Source organism: Lissotriton vulgaris, chromosome 5 (genome assembly GCF_964263255.1).
Source record: "Lissotriton vulgaris chromosome 5, aLisVul1.2, whole genome shotgun sequence".
NCBI lineage: Eukaryota > Metazoa > Chordata > Amphibia > Caudata > Salamandridae > Lissotriton > Lissotriton vulgaris.
Genome location: NC_141693.1, coordinates 576,036,971 through 576,051,801, shown reverse-complemented (window position 1 = coordinate 576,051,801; position 14,831 = coordinate 576,036,971).

Sequence of the window (14,831 nt, the reverse complement as noted above, 5' to 3'; positions counted from 1 at the left end):
TATGTGACATCATCAGCAGTGGATTGCGGGTGCGCGATATATAGTTAGCGCTTATAACTATATATGGAATTTCAATGGTTTTATGCGAGTAAAATAAGGTTTTCTAAATGCAAATCCCTAACTATATATGGCCTAAAACCAATGGTTTTTTCATTGAATTTTCAAGGTTTTGTAAATGCAAATTCCTAACTATATATGGAGTATAACCTATGGTTTTTTATGTGAATTTCAATGGTTTTTTAATAGCAAGTATCAAAAGCTGTCAAATGTCAAGTACGTGATAGGTAAAAACGTTTTCGTGTTTATGCACGCTGATGTGCTTTGAACGCTGCCCCCCCCCCACTCCCCTCTTTTCTCTTAGTAGTACACTCTCTTTGCAGATAGTGAACGGTAGTTAACTCAGACCTTTACCCCTGTTGTAATCCGTCGTACCTGCTTGTCTCTCCATTTGATTGATTATTATCCAAGCATTTACTGTTTTACAATTGGTTCTCTTTGGATCATTCTCTATTTACAAACAAGCACAAAGTCGCAATACTCTGTTTAGTCTTTGCAGATAGTGAAAAATCGTGTAAAAAAATAAAAGTAATCGAGCAAAATCAGTAGACCACTAATTTGATCTCTTTTTGACCTCGGTAAAATACAAACATTAGGAATAACCCTTCATGAGAAATACGAAAATAGTGAAATGAACTGAGCTCCACACCATGAGGGCTGCAAAACAGCTCGACTCCGCCACCCACACCGCCCAAAATAACGGCAAACCCTATGCAAATATTATAAATATACACAACACACCACCAAAGAAACAGAGTAAAACATTTTATTAAATAACTATTTACATAACTATTTTATACTTTTTATTGCCCGATCCGGCTAGCTCAATCGATCGAGCATGAAACTCATGCACTGATAACAAGCGTTGAAAGTTTGTAGAATGATGGCTTCAGATTTTCCACATACGGTGTAGTGGCGCGAACTGGCAGGGGGCGTTTGGATTCTACCCCTTCTCCAAATAAGATTTTCATACGTGAATGTTCGTTCATGCTTTTTGTCCCTGAGTTGCTTCCATGTCACTGCCTTACATAAATGGCATAAGTCCTGGTTGTTGAGTGCCATACTTCAGAGTTCTAAGCAGCTCTTGTAACACTGTTTAAACCTTATTTGCACCTGCTGCAGCTTCACTATTCAAAGTAAGTGGGGTCCATTTGTGGACCTGACTGCATTGGAAAACAATGTGATACGGTGCCTCCCTAAACCGCTTGACGGAGGCCCCCGAGGGGCGGTGAGATGGCGCGGACTGAGAGGGGGCGCTTGGCTCCTGCCCCCTCCCCAAGTCGTGTTGCCCTGGTGAGGCCTGAGATCGCCCCCGGCATAGGCGGCCGGCTCCCGGGGTCCAGCGGAATTTTTTCCCTTTTGAAGAATCTTTCATTCTGGACCTTGTCCCACAATCCGTTTCACCTGAAGACACGCTGTCGTAGGGCGCCCCTTTACCGTTTTAGTTGCCATTCCGCCCGCTTTTGGTACTCTGTGCCTCTTCCGCCATTCACCTGTTTACCGCTCGCTCTTGCGACTACAACGTCTCGCTCACCATGTAGTTGAGTTGCTCCCGCTCTTAAGATTTGACCGAACTTTTTGGACTGCTGAAAGCGGTTGTATTCCGACCGCTGGTTGGTGGAGACATTTTGACTATATTCTGCACCTGCATTGTCGCGTAATGCGTCATATGACGCGACGCGTTAGCGCACCCGGAAGTGCTCCGGTGCGCAAGGCGCAGCTTCCCGGAAACGATCCAGAGCGCGCCGCGCAGCGCGTAACGTAAGCATAACAGGTCATGTGACTTGTTAATAAAACTTTTCATTGGTTCATTTTACTTTTCTTTTCCTAATTATGTAAGACTAGGTCATGTGACCTAAAAATAACACTTTTCATTGGATTAAAACATTTTTTTTCCCCAAACGATGAAAGCCCCACCTTGTTTCTGGATGTTTCAGACTGAAGCTGGCGTCACCATGAGAGCACCACCATCTCGTAGCTCCGTCGTGGCCATTCCGCAAGCAATCATGGCAGCCGCTCCCCACCGGAAGCCTGCGGGAGTCGAGGGCCCCCAAGACTTTTGTACAATCTTCAAGGCTGAGGGGACGCTTTCGAGAATGGAACCCAAGCCCTGGCAGACAAGCGTCCGAGTTCCAAGGTGTCCCAGGGCCATTTTACTGGACCAGGCCCAAATCCGAACAGCCGGCCGCCATTTTAAGAGTCCTGTGGCAGCCGCCTATCGCTGCACCGCAAGAGTGGGAGCAACTCAACTACATGGTGAGCGAGACGCTGTAGCCGTAAGAGCGGGCGCTAAACAGCTGAATGGCGGAAAAGGCACAGTGTAGCAAAAGCGGGCGGAATGGCGACTGAAACGATAAAGGGGCGCCCCACTACAGCAGACAAGCCTCCGCCATGTGCTTCAAAACTGCATATGTATCTCGTGATATCAAGGTTGGGTAACCAGTACAGAACAAGCAGTTACGAGTCCCATTTACACCGGCGCCATTTTGGGCACGGCCGGGCAGGTCCAGGATCTACTGAAAAATAAAAAATGAGGCTGACGTCTCTGAAGCAGTTGACGAACAGCAGGACATAGTAAATAAACATGAACTCTCTAAAGCTGTTAACTCACTGCAGGACAAAACAAGTGAACCTGAAACCTCTGGAATAATTGTCGCTCAAAAGAACAACACACAAAACTCTGTAGAGCCTGAAGAAAAAAAAAACAGAAGGGCACTGTAGTTTCAGACACACTTAACACTAATGACTAAACAAAGATATCGTCTGTTTATAAAGCAGTTATCATCTTGACAGAATTGACAAAGAAGTGTACAGACACCAATGCATCAGCATTCTCGGAGATAACATCTTAAGGAACAAAGAAAGACCTGTTCACTCTTGACACCCCAGGTGCTGTGTATATTGCACTATAGTGCTGCATCGAGAAAACGGGCAACCCTATTGATGTGGATTTTTCATTATTGATTATTGTAAAGAAATGGCGACTCCCCCCTTTAGCAGATTAGCTAAATGTTTGCGTAATTTAGGCATAAAAGTTATATTATTGTTGTTGTTGTTGTTATCGTTATAGTTCTGGTTAATTTCAAAAAATGGTTAAATATATTTACAGTTTTTGTTGCGTTCGTTATATTTAAATGTTAATAAAATTTTAAAATGTAACTGTCTTGGAGTACTATATTTTTTTTTAAAAATCGGGTGAATGGGGCCTTGAATCGGGTTATTGTCATGTGTGGGCTTTGCAAGTGTACTGCTACAAGATCGGACATTTCAAACTCAAATGCACGTTCTTTTTCTTACCTTTCCGAAGCATGGAGCGCAATAGCAGGCAGAGAAAGGGTGATGCACGTGTTGAACACTGCCTGGCCTGCAAATTGCTGGCAGTGCCCCCCCGCCCACTCCTGAAAGAGGGCACACACACACCGCCGCCCCGAGTACTTCACAAATCTTTAAAAGACCATGCGCTTGTTCAATGGGAAGTGGATAACATGGCTAAGAGCATTTGCTGGATAATGCATGAATATCGCTGACTTTTCAACGATATTCATGCATTGCGGCCGTTTTTTATCGCATTTGCGATAAACCTTGCTAATAGCAAGGTTTATGTGCGATAAAATTCGCCGAAGTGCGGCGATAATTTTTGTCTCTAAACAAGTTAGAGACAAAAATTACCGCTAGTTTTTGGTAATATGCCCCCGGGTTTTTCCTTGCAGGAATCGGGAAGCGAAAGACTACCACTGAAATAAGTAGTCTCACGCCTGTATCGGGAGGGTTGGAATGTCTGGATACTCTACAGCTGGGGCCATAAACTACATCCGCAGGGCTAGGTGATAGCCTAGGTCCGGCCTGGACAATCGGACACAGAGGAAGAGGAGTGTCAGAGGGTGCGGTAGTGAATAGGGTGAAAGGGAGGTGTCGAGCGGGCACAGGGTGTGATTCTCAGAGAAGAGCAGCGCAAATGGGGGAAGTATATGTCCCATGCATGAGAGAGAGAGCGGGGGTGACCATTGCGTGGGGGAGATGCGTGCGAGGGTGGGGAGCCATGCTGAGAATCGGCGGCGTGCAGAGAGTGGCCCTGGTCAAGGCATCTAAAATGGCTGCCGTGCACGACAAAATTGTGGCATTGGACAAAAACGCAAGATGGCGCAGACAATGTTTATCAATAAGGATTCATTTATAACAAAATATTTACTCGCAGTGACAAAATGGTGTTCAACACTTCCTGATTTCCATCGAATCGAACGATAACAAACGTCACGCACAGAGCAGTTTTTAGCCATGTTATCCAATGGAAGGTGGATAACATGGCTAAGAGCATTTGCTGGATAATGCATGAATATCGCTGACTTTTCAACGATATTCAGCGGGGCTAGGTGATAGCCTAGGTCCGGCCTGGACAATCGGACACAGAGGAAGAGGAGTGTCAGAGGGTGCGGTAGTGAATAGGGTGAAAGGGAGGTGTCGAGCGGGCACAGGGTGTGATTCTCAGAGAAGAGCAGCGCAGATGGGGGAAGTATATGTCCCATGCATGAGAGAGAGAGCGGGGGTGACCATTGCGTGGGGGAGATGCGTGCGAGGGTGGGGAGCCATGCTGAGAATCGGCGGCGTGCAGAGAGTGGCCCTGGTCAAGGCATCTAAAATGGCTGCCGTGCACGACAAAATTGTGGCATTGGACAAAAACGCAAGATGGCGCAGACAATGTTTATCAATAAGGATTCATTTATAACAAAATATTTATTCGCAGTGACAAAATGGTGTTCAACACTTCCTGATTTCCATCGAATCGAACGTTAACAAACGTCACGCACAGAGCAGTTTTTAGCCATGTTATCCAATGGAAGGTGGATAACATGGCTAAGAGCATTTGCTGGATAATGCATGAATATCGCTGACTTTTCAACGATATTCATGCATTGTGGCCGATGTGCGGCGATAATTTTTGTCTCTAAACAATTAAAACGAAGCACAAAATGGCGAATTCCCGTTTCGCTACCAGTTTGCAGCCCAGTTCGCAGCCCGGGAAACGCTTCTACCATGAAAAATCATTTTTTTTTTCTTTTCCCCACGGGACCCTTTAATAACCCCAACAACATTCCTAGGGGGTCAAGAGGGGGATACCTTGCCCCATTTCATTAAATTCCCCTTTCGTTTTTCACCTCTTCTTCTCTCTCGATCCTACCGAGAGACAAGATGGCGGCCGCTCCGGACTGTTTAGAATGTTGACAGACACCGGAGAGCCAATCAGCTTTCTGCACGCAAAGTTCCGAAACGCGAAAAGTAAGAGGACCGGATCGCTGCCCGGAGCGCTGTTACAGATATATATCTTGATTTAAACGTTAATTTCTCCAAATCCACTGAAGCACATATATTGAGACCTAGCAAAGGCACATCGGGCTAACAGTCCCTACAATTTTGCCAAGTTTCGTGCAAATCCATTCAGCCGTTCGAGCTAAAAGTGAGTCCAACCGCCCTATGGAAAACTCAATGCAAAAAACGCGTTTTGGGACCCCCCTTTTTTCTCAGCCCCCCCTTGACGAAACCCCACCAAATTTTCAGGGGCTGCTCAGAAACAAAATGTGCCATTTTCCTGAAAATTTCAGCCGATTCCGTCCACAAACGCCAAAGTTATTAGACATAGAATTTTCAGAAATCCCATAGGGAATTAATCCTAACTATCTATACCTACTGGCGATAGCCAGTAGGTAATATATATATATATATATATATATATATATATATATATATATATATATATATATATATATATATATATATATATATATATATTGCCGCTCTCCACACACGTGTTGTGATTGACACCGTTTGACTTGTGTTGCTTTTTATTTATTTAGCACACGAGTATTACCCACATCTATTTACATTTATTTAGTATTGTGATGTATCAGGCATGTTAAGCTGGCGCTCATGCTTTGCACTCTATTTGAGTCTTTGATTGTCCTTTGTTAATTTCCATGCACACTGGTCAAAATGATGTTCTGTGTGACGTTTCGGTAAACATAGAAGGTTACGACCGAAACGCATTTGTTTGCTGGTTGCTGTGTTTGTTTCGCAATAAACTGATTCAAACAGCCCCCGCAAGTGCTTTATTCCTGTGGATGACTGTCTACTTTGGAGTTGGGAGCGGCAATATATATATATATATATAAATCTATCTATGACATACCCTGGGAGGAGGACTTAATTTTGGTAACGAATGATGTCACCACATTATACACGAGCATCAAGCACAGTGATGGACTGAATGCTATAAGACACTTCCTAGGGACAAGACCAATCAAATTGTGGGCTCACACGCAAATGTTGTTGTCAATGGTCTCTACCTGCTTAAAGAATAATTTTTTCACCTTCAATGACGAATTGTTCCATCAAACCTGTGGCACTGCGATGGGCACCTGCTTCGCCCCCAGCTATGCGAATTTGCATATGGGCTGGTGGGAGGAGCAGGTGATCCGGAAGCAGTACCAAACTGAATGGGAGAACAACATCCTACATTGGAGTCGTTTTATCGACGACCTGTTTGTTGTCTGGAAAGGCCCTCTATCAGATCTAAACCTCTTTCTGGCAAAAATACAAAAAAATTGCTTGAATTTGAAGTTCACCAGTACCGTCAGCACTGAATCTGTTAACTTCTTAGACCTTACTGTTTACATAAAGGATAATAAAGTACAAACTAAGATATATAGTCAAGTCAAGTCAAGTCAAGTCAAGTCAGAAATTTATATAGCGCGCTACATACCCAGAGGGTCTCAAGGCGCTTGAGGAGGGGAAGGGAGTTACTTGTCGAATATCCAGGTTTTAAGTTGCTTTCTGAATGCTAGGTGGTTCTGTGTGAGACGTAGGTGGGTGGGGAGTGAGTTCCAGGTTTTAGCTGCGAGGTAGGAGAAGGATCTACCTCCCATGGTGGTTTTATTGATGCAAGGAATGGTAGCAAGGGCTTGGTTGGAAGATCGAAGCTGGCGAGGGGGGGGTGTAGAAGGAAAGTCATGTGTTGAGGCATTCGGGTCCTCTGGAAACACTGTGCTACATGCCAGTAGTTTCCATCCTACATGTCTAGTAAATAGTATCCCTTATGGGGAGGGTCTAAGGGTCCTTAGAAACTGTAGTGACCCTAAAGACAGAGAATGTGCTCTAGCTGATCTCCAACTGCGTTTCAAACAAAGGGGGTACAGTGATAGCTGTCTTAAATCATCTTTTAACAAAGTAAAGCAGAAAACCAGAGAGGAAGTTCTTTTCAAAGACAAGAAGATGAAAAAACAGGAGGGTAATGAATGCAGGTTGATCACAAACTACAACAAATTACATGGATCTGTGAGGAAGATTTTAAGCAGGCATTGGCATGTCATTAAAAATACCCAATTATAGGTCCTGCACTAACTACCAGACCTCTGATTACCTTCCGAAAGGCTAGATCCTTTAAACAAATGTTAGTCAAAACCACACTGGCTAAAGTAAAGAAAAAAGCAAAAAACAAAAGGAGCAATTGGTTGTCCAGAAAGGATGGGTTCCTGAAGTGTAGCAAATGTAAGGCTTGAGAACATGGGAGAAATACGAGTACATATAAACCAGGCCTCTCTAACAGAATGAAAAAGATCAAAGGACAATTTGACTGTAAGACGGAGTTTTCGATCTATGTTTTATGCTGTGGATGTAATCTACAGTATGTTGGTAGCACAATCAAACCCGTTCATCAACGGGTGCTACAACATTTGAGGGCGATCAAGAATGCGGATAGGTCCTATCCAGTCGCCCGACATTTCGAAAAATTCCATGAAAAAAATGTGAGCCGTCTATCCAATTTCAATTTCAAAGTGCTTTATTTCGAGTATTACTCATAAAAGCAGACAAACATACATATAATAAAAAACAATTAAATTTACAGCGTCATATTAGACTTAAGCACACAGTTAATAAAAAACACAATACATAGGAAGAGAATTATCAAAAGCAGGATTGATATGAAAAAGTGCCAAAGTAGTGATCATAGATGAACAATTTTTTTTAAAAAAGAAGATATATCATAAAATTTCTAGCCGATGATACATTAAAATTAGATATGTTATAGAAGATAAAAGATAGATACAAGTCTAGCAGTCTCTGACCAAATAATCATTTTTTCTAGAGAATAGACTATAGCCTAGCAGTCTCTGAATATATCATAAATTATTACAGAGAATAGACGTGTGCTAACAATTCCTGTAAACAACAGGATGAGTTATTGCCCTCTAATCATTCTCTGTCTTATAACCTAAGCCCACCCCAGGTACTTTGCAACGGCAATAATAATCCAGTTAGCAGATGTAGTTCTTAAAATCCGCAATGCTACCATGCTATTTTTTGTACCTAGGTTCCTACACATTGGAGCCAACCAAACTCTCCTAGGAATAGAGTACCTTGAACAAGAGAACAGAAAGTGACCAAGAGTCTCTTTACCTACCCCACATGCAGGACAAGTTGACGCGCCCCCTGCTTTCCATTTAGATGTTAAGTTGGATAAAGGCAAAGAACCAACCCTCAGTTGGAAAAGCAGTTTCCTGTCCATGGGCTTTAGTATGTAATCCCAGTACATTTCATAAATTGGGTACAACTTGGTCTCTAAGTAGCTGGTGGTCATAGACCCACTATTTAAACTAAGCATACTTTTATTAACAACATGTTCCCAGTAGATACTTTTTATAGTGGATTTAGAAGGGAATAGGGCCCCAGCTGGGTCAACCCAAAGAGCGTTAAGTCCTATATCGAACAAGGCGATCTTCAATGATTTAAACCATTTAATTTTGTTGTAGCAGTCACTTGTGACAACGTCTTTAAACCCATTTGCATAGTGAGAGAGCTCTGGCGTGGTCCAAAGCCTACGCCAATATAAAATCGGGCGTAGTTTAGCCTTATCAGAAATTGCTCTCCTACCTAATTCATATCTTAGAGGCAATTGCGGGCTGCTCTGAGGGACGCCTGTCAGATTCCTATAAAATTTATTTTCTGAGGTTTGGAGCTCCTGAAGGTTTTCATACCCCCATAGTTCCGCACCATACAGGGCAGACCCTATTGCTTTTGCCTCGTAGATTATCAGAGGTGGTTTGATGGGCTTAGTGAACGATTTCCTTTGCTCTTTAATGATTGTGCCAGCTATTTGCTTGTACCTTAATGTAGCGATATTAAGGTGAGACCGCCACCTGTTATCGTTGGAAATATGTATCCCTAGGTAGGTGAAGGATTTAACAACCTCCAGGGTACGACCACCCAACGAGATATTAGATTTAAAATTTCTGTGAGGATTGAAGGCCATGAGTTTTGTCTTGGACCCATTTACCTCCAGTCCATGGGCTACACAGAAATCATCAAATATTGCCAATGCTTTTTGCAACCCAGCTGGTGTTTTTGATAAAATTAAAGTATCATCGGCGAACATTAAAATTGGAACTTTTTCACCTGCAAGAGAAGGAGCATCCACTGCCTGGGACTGCATTGAAGAAACCACACCGTTAATAAAAAGAGTGAACAGAGTAGGCGCCATTGAACAACCCTGCCTAACCCCACGCTCAACTGGGAATTCAACGGTGTCATTACCATACCCACCCCAGCGAATTTTGGCATAATTGCCCTCATGCAACCGCATGATTAATGACAACAATTCCCCGGGGACCCCAAGCGTCACAAGAACTTCCCACAGTTTTGACCTTGGAACCAGGTCGAAGGCAGCCCGCAAATCAACAAATGCTGCATACAGGCTGCCTCCACCTAGCTCCACGGTCCTCCACTGAATCAGCTGAAGACGGAAGACTTGGTCCACAGTGCTGGTTGCCCTGCGAAAGCCAGCCTGGAAGGGGGATAAGATGTTATTATCCTCAACCCAATCAAGCAGCCTATTAACAATTACACGACCAACTATCTTTTGAACAGTGTCGATCAAACTAATCGGACGGTAATTACTAGGCAGAGCGCGATCCCCTTTCTTATATATCGGGATGATAACGGCACCCCTCCATGTTACAGGGATATCTGCACCTCTGGCAATGTGATTGATTAGCAGATGAATGTATTTAGACCACCTTGCAGTATCGTTTAAAAAAACGTCTGCAGGTACACCGTCAATGCCAGGAGCACGACCATGATGGACAGTTTTAAGTGCCATCATTATTTCGTGCTGCGTAAAGGTGTCAGCTTCCGTCGTGGCATGGGGTTCACATACGCTATCCGTAGCCAGGTCGCTCGAAGCATATTGTTCACTAAAAAATTTAACCCAGGCATCCTTGGGGACGTTATTTGTAGAGGCGTCTTCAATCCTGTCATTGCCCCATTTAACTATATGCCAAAATAACCTAGAGTTATTTTGGTCACTGGCACTCTGTCACATGTTCCAGTGGGCTTCATCCCAATCTTTTTTAGCCTTAACTATGGAGGATTTATATTGTGCCCTAGCCATCCTGATGGCCTCCTTGTTTTTATTTTTAATCGCGGCCCATAAACGGGCCCTGGCCCCCTTACAGTCTTGGTTATACCATTTGGCTGGCCTAACTTTCCCTGGCTTTTTGTTATTAATCGGTTTTAAAAAGTGGCATTGTATTTCTTTGAAAAGGTCGTTGTGAACCTGAGTAACTATGTTTTGGGTAGGGGGTAGCCCGACCACACCCTCAAGGGCCACAGTGGCCTTGTCAGTTGCCATGTTTATTTTTTCCAAAGCCAGCAGGTCAGTTTTAACACTGGTCCACCTCAGCCTGCGCATATCATTAGTGGGTATAATCAATGGCGGGAGAGGTTCAGCACAGGTATTTAAGACGGCATCAGACTTCCACCAGTTATGAAGGACACATAAAGGGTCATGATCGCTCTCTAACCTTTCCAACACAACCATATCAATGACCTTTGGCCATAGAGACATACTGCATATTACGTAGTTAATGCGGCTCTTATTTCTTCCATTGTTAAAAGTCATAGCTGGTATTCTGTCAGACTTTGTCCGGCCATTCAAGGCCCTTAACCCGTGTTCAAAACACATAGCGTTTAGGCCAAGGATGTCCTCAGTCCAACGAGTTATTGGGACTGTAGTGAGAGCGGGGATATCCCATAGGGTGTCTTCTTCCATACCCAGTTGTGCATCGCCAGTGTCTAAAGGCTCAAAAGTGCGATTTAGGTCGCCGGCTATTAATATATTATTCCCTGATGAGTGAGTTTCTATTAAGTTATACAAAGACAAAAGGACCTCAGATTTTCTTACATTTCCCCCCCTGGCATATATATTGTAAATGTCCATGGAGGTAGATGAGCTACCCTTTAATCGAATGAGCTGAATGTCTTTTTGGTGAAGCTCAATGTTTCTCACATCAACCATGAGAGCCTGGCGCACCCATATCGTAAGTCCCCCCATAGGTCGCCCTTTAGGACCCTTAGTGGCTGGGAGGTAAAAATTCAAATAACCAAGCACAAATACAGGATCTACAGCCCAGGTTTCTTGGAAAATGCAGACATCGTATTGGCTGACAAAACCAGACCATATACCACAATCCAATTTAGAACAAAGCCCCGCAATATTCCAAGACAATAAATTCCCGGTTGTGTTTGCTGCTACAGAACAAGTGCAATGATCCGACCCTGTTAACAATAGATCAACGTTGCCAGATACATTAGGATTTGCAATAGCTACACCAGCTCTAGGTACAGTAGTGTCTGTCACATCCTGTAATGGTTTAGGACAACTCGGAACCTCTATATAGTTTGCAGCCATAGGAACTTGCGACACGGTGGTAGAGGTGCATGGTAGTCAATCACAAGCGTCTAGGTTGGAGAGTGCAGCGAATCTATTTTCCACTCCTAGACCCCACTCAGCAAGATCAGAGTTCTTGCTGCCCCTCTTGGTTACAACGTTCCATTTTGTTCTGAGAGTGCTGCAATTAGGACCTCTACCTTTCCTAGGATAAAAGAAATCTAAAGTCAGAGGAACAATAGGGGTAAATCTTTTCTGGGGCGGGTGGAGATTTGGTAAAATATTTGGCAGGACCTCGGGGTCAGAGAAGTTAAGTACAACGCAATCCCCCTTGAATTTTTTTGCCCTGTTGCCAATCCACTCGACCCTTCGTGCATTCACCAGTTCTTCCGCAAGTTGCTCCTTGCCCCAGGGTGTTATGGCCATGTTATTAGTTAGCCATGATAACGATTTATTGAGTAATGACGCAGTCGACTCAACATCACCGGGGGCTAATTTGGGTACATTAGCAAGAACAAGAACTAATGGTGAGGCTTCAACGACGAGCTCTGATGCTCCTTTCGTGGTATTTGATTCCCCATTAGGTAAGGCAGATGAAACATCTCCGGGAGGCCTATCAGATAAGTTTGTCAGTAAGGGCAACGGGGGATTTTGTGTAACAACAGAAGTCGGTCCATTAGAGTGGTTAGATTGAATTTCACTCATCAGAGGCTGGACACATGTTGAGATGACTTCTGGTAGTTTTCTCACCTCCCCCAAAGTTTTTCCCAATAGACTCTCCAGTTTGCTTACCTCAGCAGTTAATTTGTCGATTTTACTGATCAGGGGTTTTACCATCCCTTTAATTTTTGTATCCATCAGACAACAAAGTTTTTGCAATAAATCGTCGGAAAGAGTCACATAAGTTTCCCCAGTCAAGTCCTCTTCGTCATCATCGATAGATTTCCTAGGTGGCGACGCGACTTTGTTTTTAGATGACCTTAAGCCTCCTCTCTTTTGTATGGCTCTCCTTTTACCCCCTGAAACCCTAGGTGCGGGGATGGGGGGAGCGGTAGAAATAGCAGACTCGCTATTTACGGAAAGCACAGTTGGTGCATCTGTGTCACTATTTTCTTCTATATTAGCAACAATGCCGCTAGGCTGAATGCAATTTGAATCCTGGAGGGAGGCATGTGCCCCGCCGTGGAGGCTATTATTTAACAAGGTGAATGAGTCCTCGTTCTCAATAACTACCAGTGGTGATTGTAGAGGTGATTCCAGACCCAGTGAGGTCCTTCTATCAGTGTTGATTTTTGCCACAACTTGTACAAGATAGTTCTCTATTGTATTAGAAGGTGTGGGTTGCTTTTTTGCAGGCATTTGGCAACAGAAATCCTCTTGAGACAAAAACGAGTACTACGAATAGTGGGGTTAATGATTACCTGGCGCTTAGTATGCCTGGTCTGCCTTATGCGTTGGAGATGATGTAATTAGAGGCAAGGTCCAACCCAACCGTGGCCAACCTCGGACGGCCCGCCCTTTGTCCGGGCTTCGTCCGGGCGTCCCGCTCGCGTCCCGCGAAGCGGGTGTCTCCGGCGCTTTTGTGCGCCTCCTGGCACCCTGGCGTCGGTGGAAAGCGCGCCGCCGCGTAGGCTGCCGAGAGTTGAAGTCCCGGAGCGGCGGCGCGTGTAGATTGTGTGCAGATGACTCTCGGCGGTGGCGGCTTCTCACCAGGTGACCCGCGACCCCAAGGAAATGCTCCTCGCTATTGCAGCGTTACAGCGTCAGCAGCAGGTAGGTTTTTGCCTTCTCCCCCGCTCCGCCGGTGTCTCCGGCGCTTTTGTGCGCCTCCTGGCGCCCTGGCGTCGGTGGAAAGCGCGCCGCCGCGTAGGCTGCCGGGAGTTGAAGTCCCGGAGCGGCGGCGCGTGTAGATTGTGTGCAGATGACTCTCGGCGGTGGCAGCTTCTCACCAGGTGACCCGCGACCCCAAGGAAATGCTCCTCGCTATTGCAGCGTTACAGCGTCAGCAGCAGGTAGGTTTTTGCCTTCTCCCCCCTATCCTATTTTGTAATTGATTCCGTGCCCTTGAATGAAAGAGGGGGGGATAGGGTGAAAGAGCTACGCAAACTGGAGTCATGGTACATAGTTGAATTGAATACAAAAAGCCCGTATGGATTGAACATTGAAGAAGATCTGTACACTCACCTATGAATTGTTCTGATTTAATTGAAACAATGTTATTGTTATGTTGTACATTTAGCTTCCTGCAAAGCAAGATTCACTTTCTCTAGGTGAAAGTTTGTAGAAATATGTGTTATTGGTTTTAGATTTTGTGTTTTCACAGATTACAAATAGAACTGATTAGATTTGCCCACTGGGGCTCTATTTTCGAAAAAAACTCTTTGTTTTTTTCCATGTGCATAAGTGTTATCATTTGGGATATATTGAACTCGATTGTAATCATTGAATATAATCTGCCCTTATTGTAGTCTTGGTAACTTAATTGCCCACTTGGGCTGGACGTTTTTCTAATAATTGTAAGAAGATCTTTAATCAGGATCGAAGTCTGAACAAATGAGTACGAAAAATGTATTGCTTCCTTGTTTATATGACACCGTTTTGACTACTAAATTTGGGGTTTTATTTATATTTTGATTAATACTTTTGTTCCAAACAGTCCCGAAAAGAAATTTCTTGTTTGAATAACATGCACGGAGAAAAACCTATGCAAATATTTCTTCCAGTTCTATGGTTTTGTTAGTCACGTGATGCATCACGTGATTATAGAGCACTTTCAAATGTTTGTACGTGTTTGACAAACCTTATTGTGATCAAGCCTGCTGGGTCAGACGAAACGCGTTGACAGCGACTAGAGAATAAAAGAAGGTTTTTTCCACCACGTTGTGTCGTCTCTTCGAAGATTGTTCGAGGTTTTGAGCTTTTTATATATATATATATATATATATATATATAGATATATATATTTTCACTGAAAAAACATAGGTTTCAGGTCATATATAGTTAGGAATTAGCATTTAAAAAAACATTGAAATTGCTCCTATATAGTTAGTTGTACTAA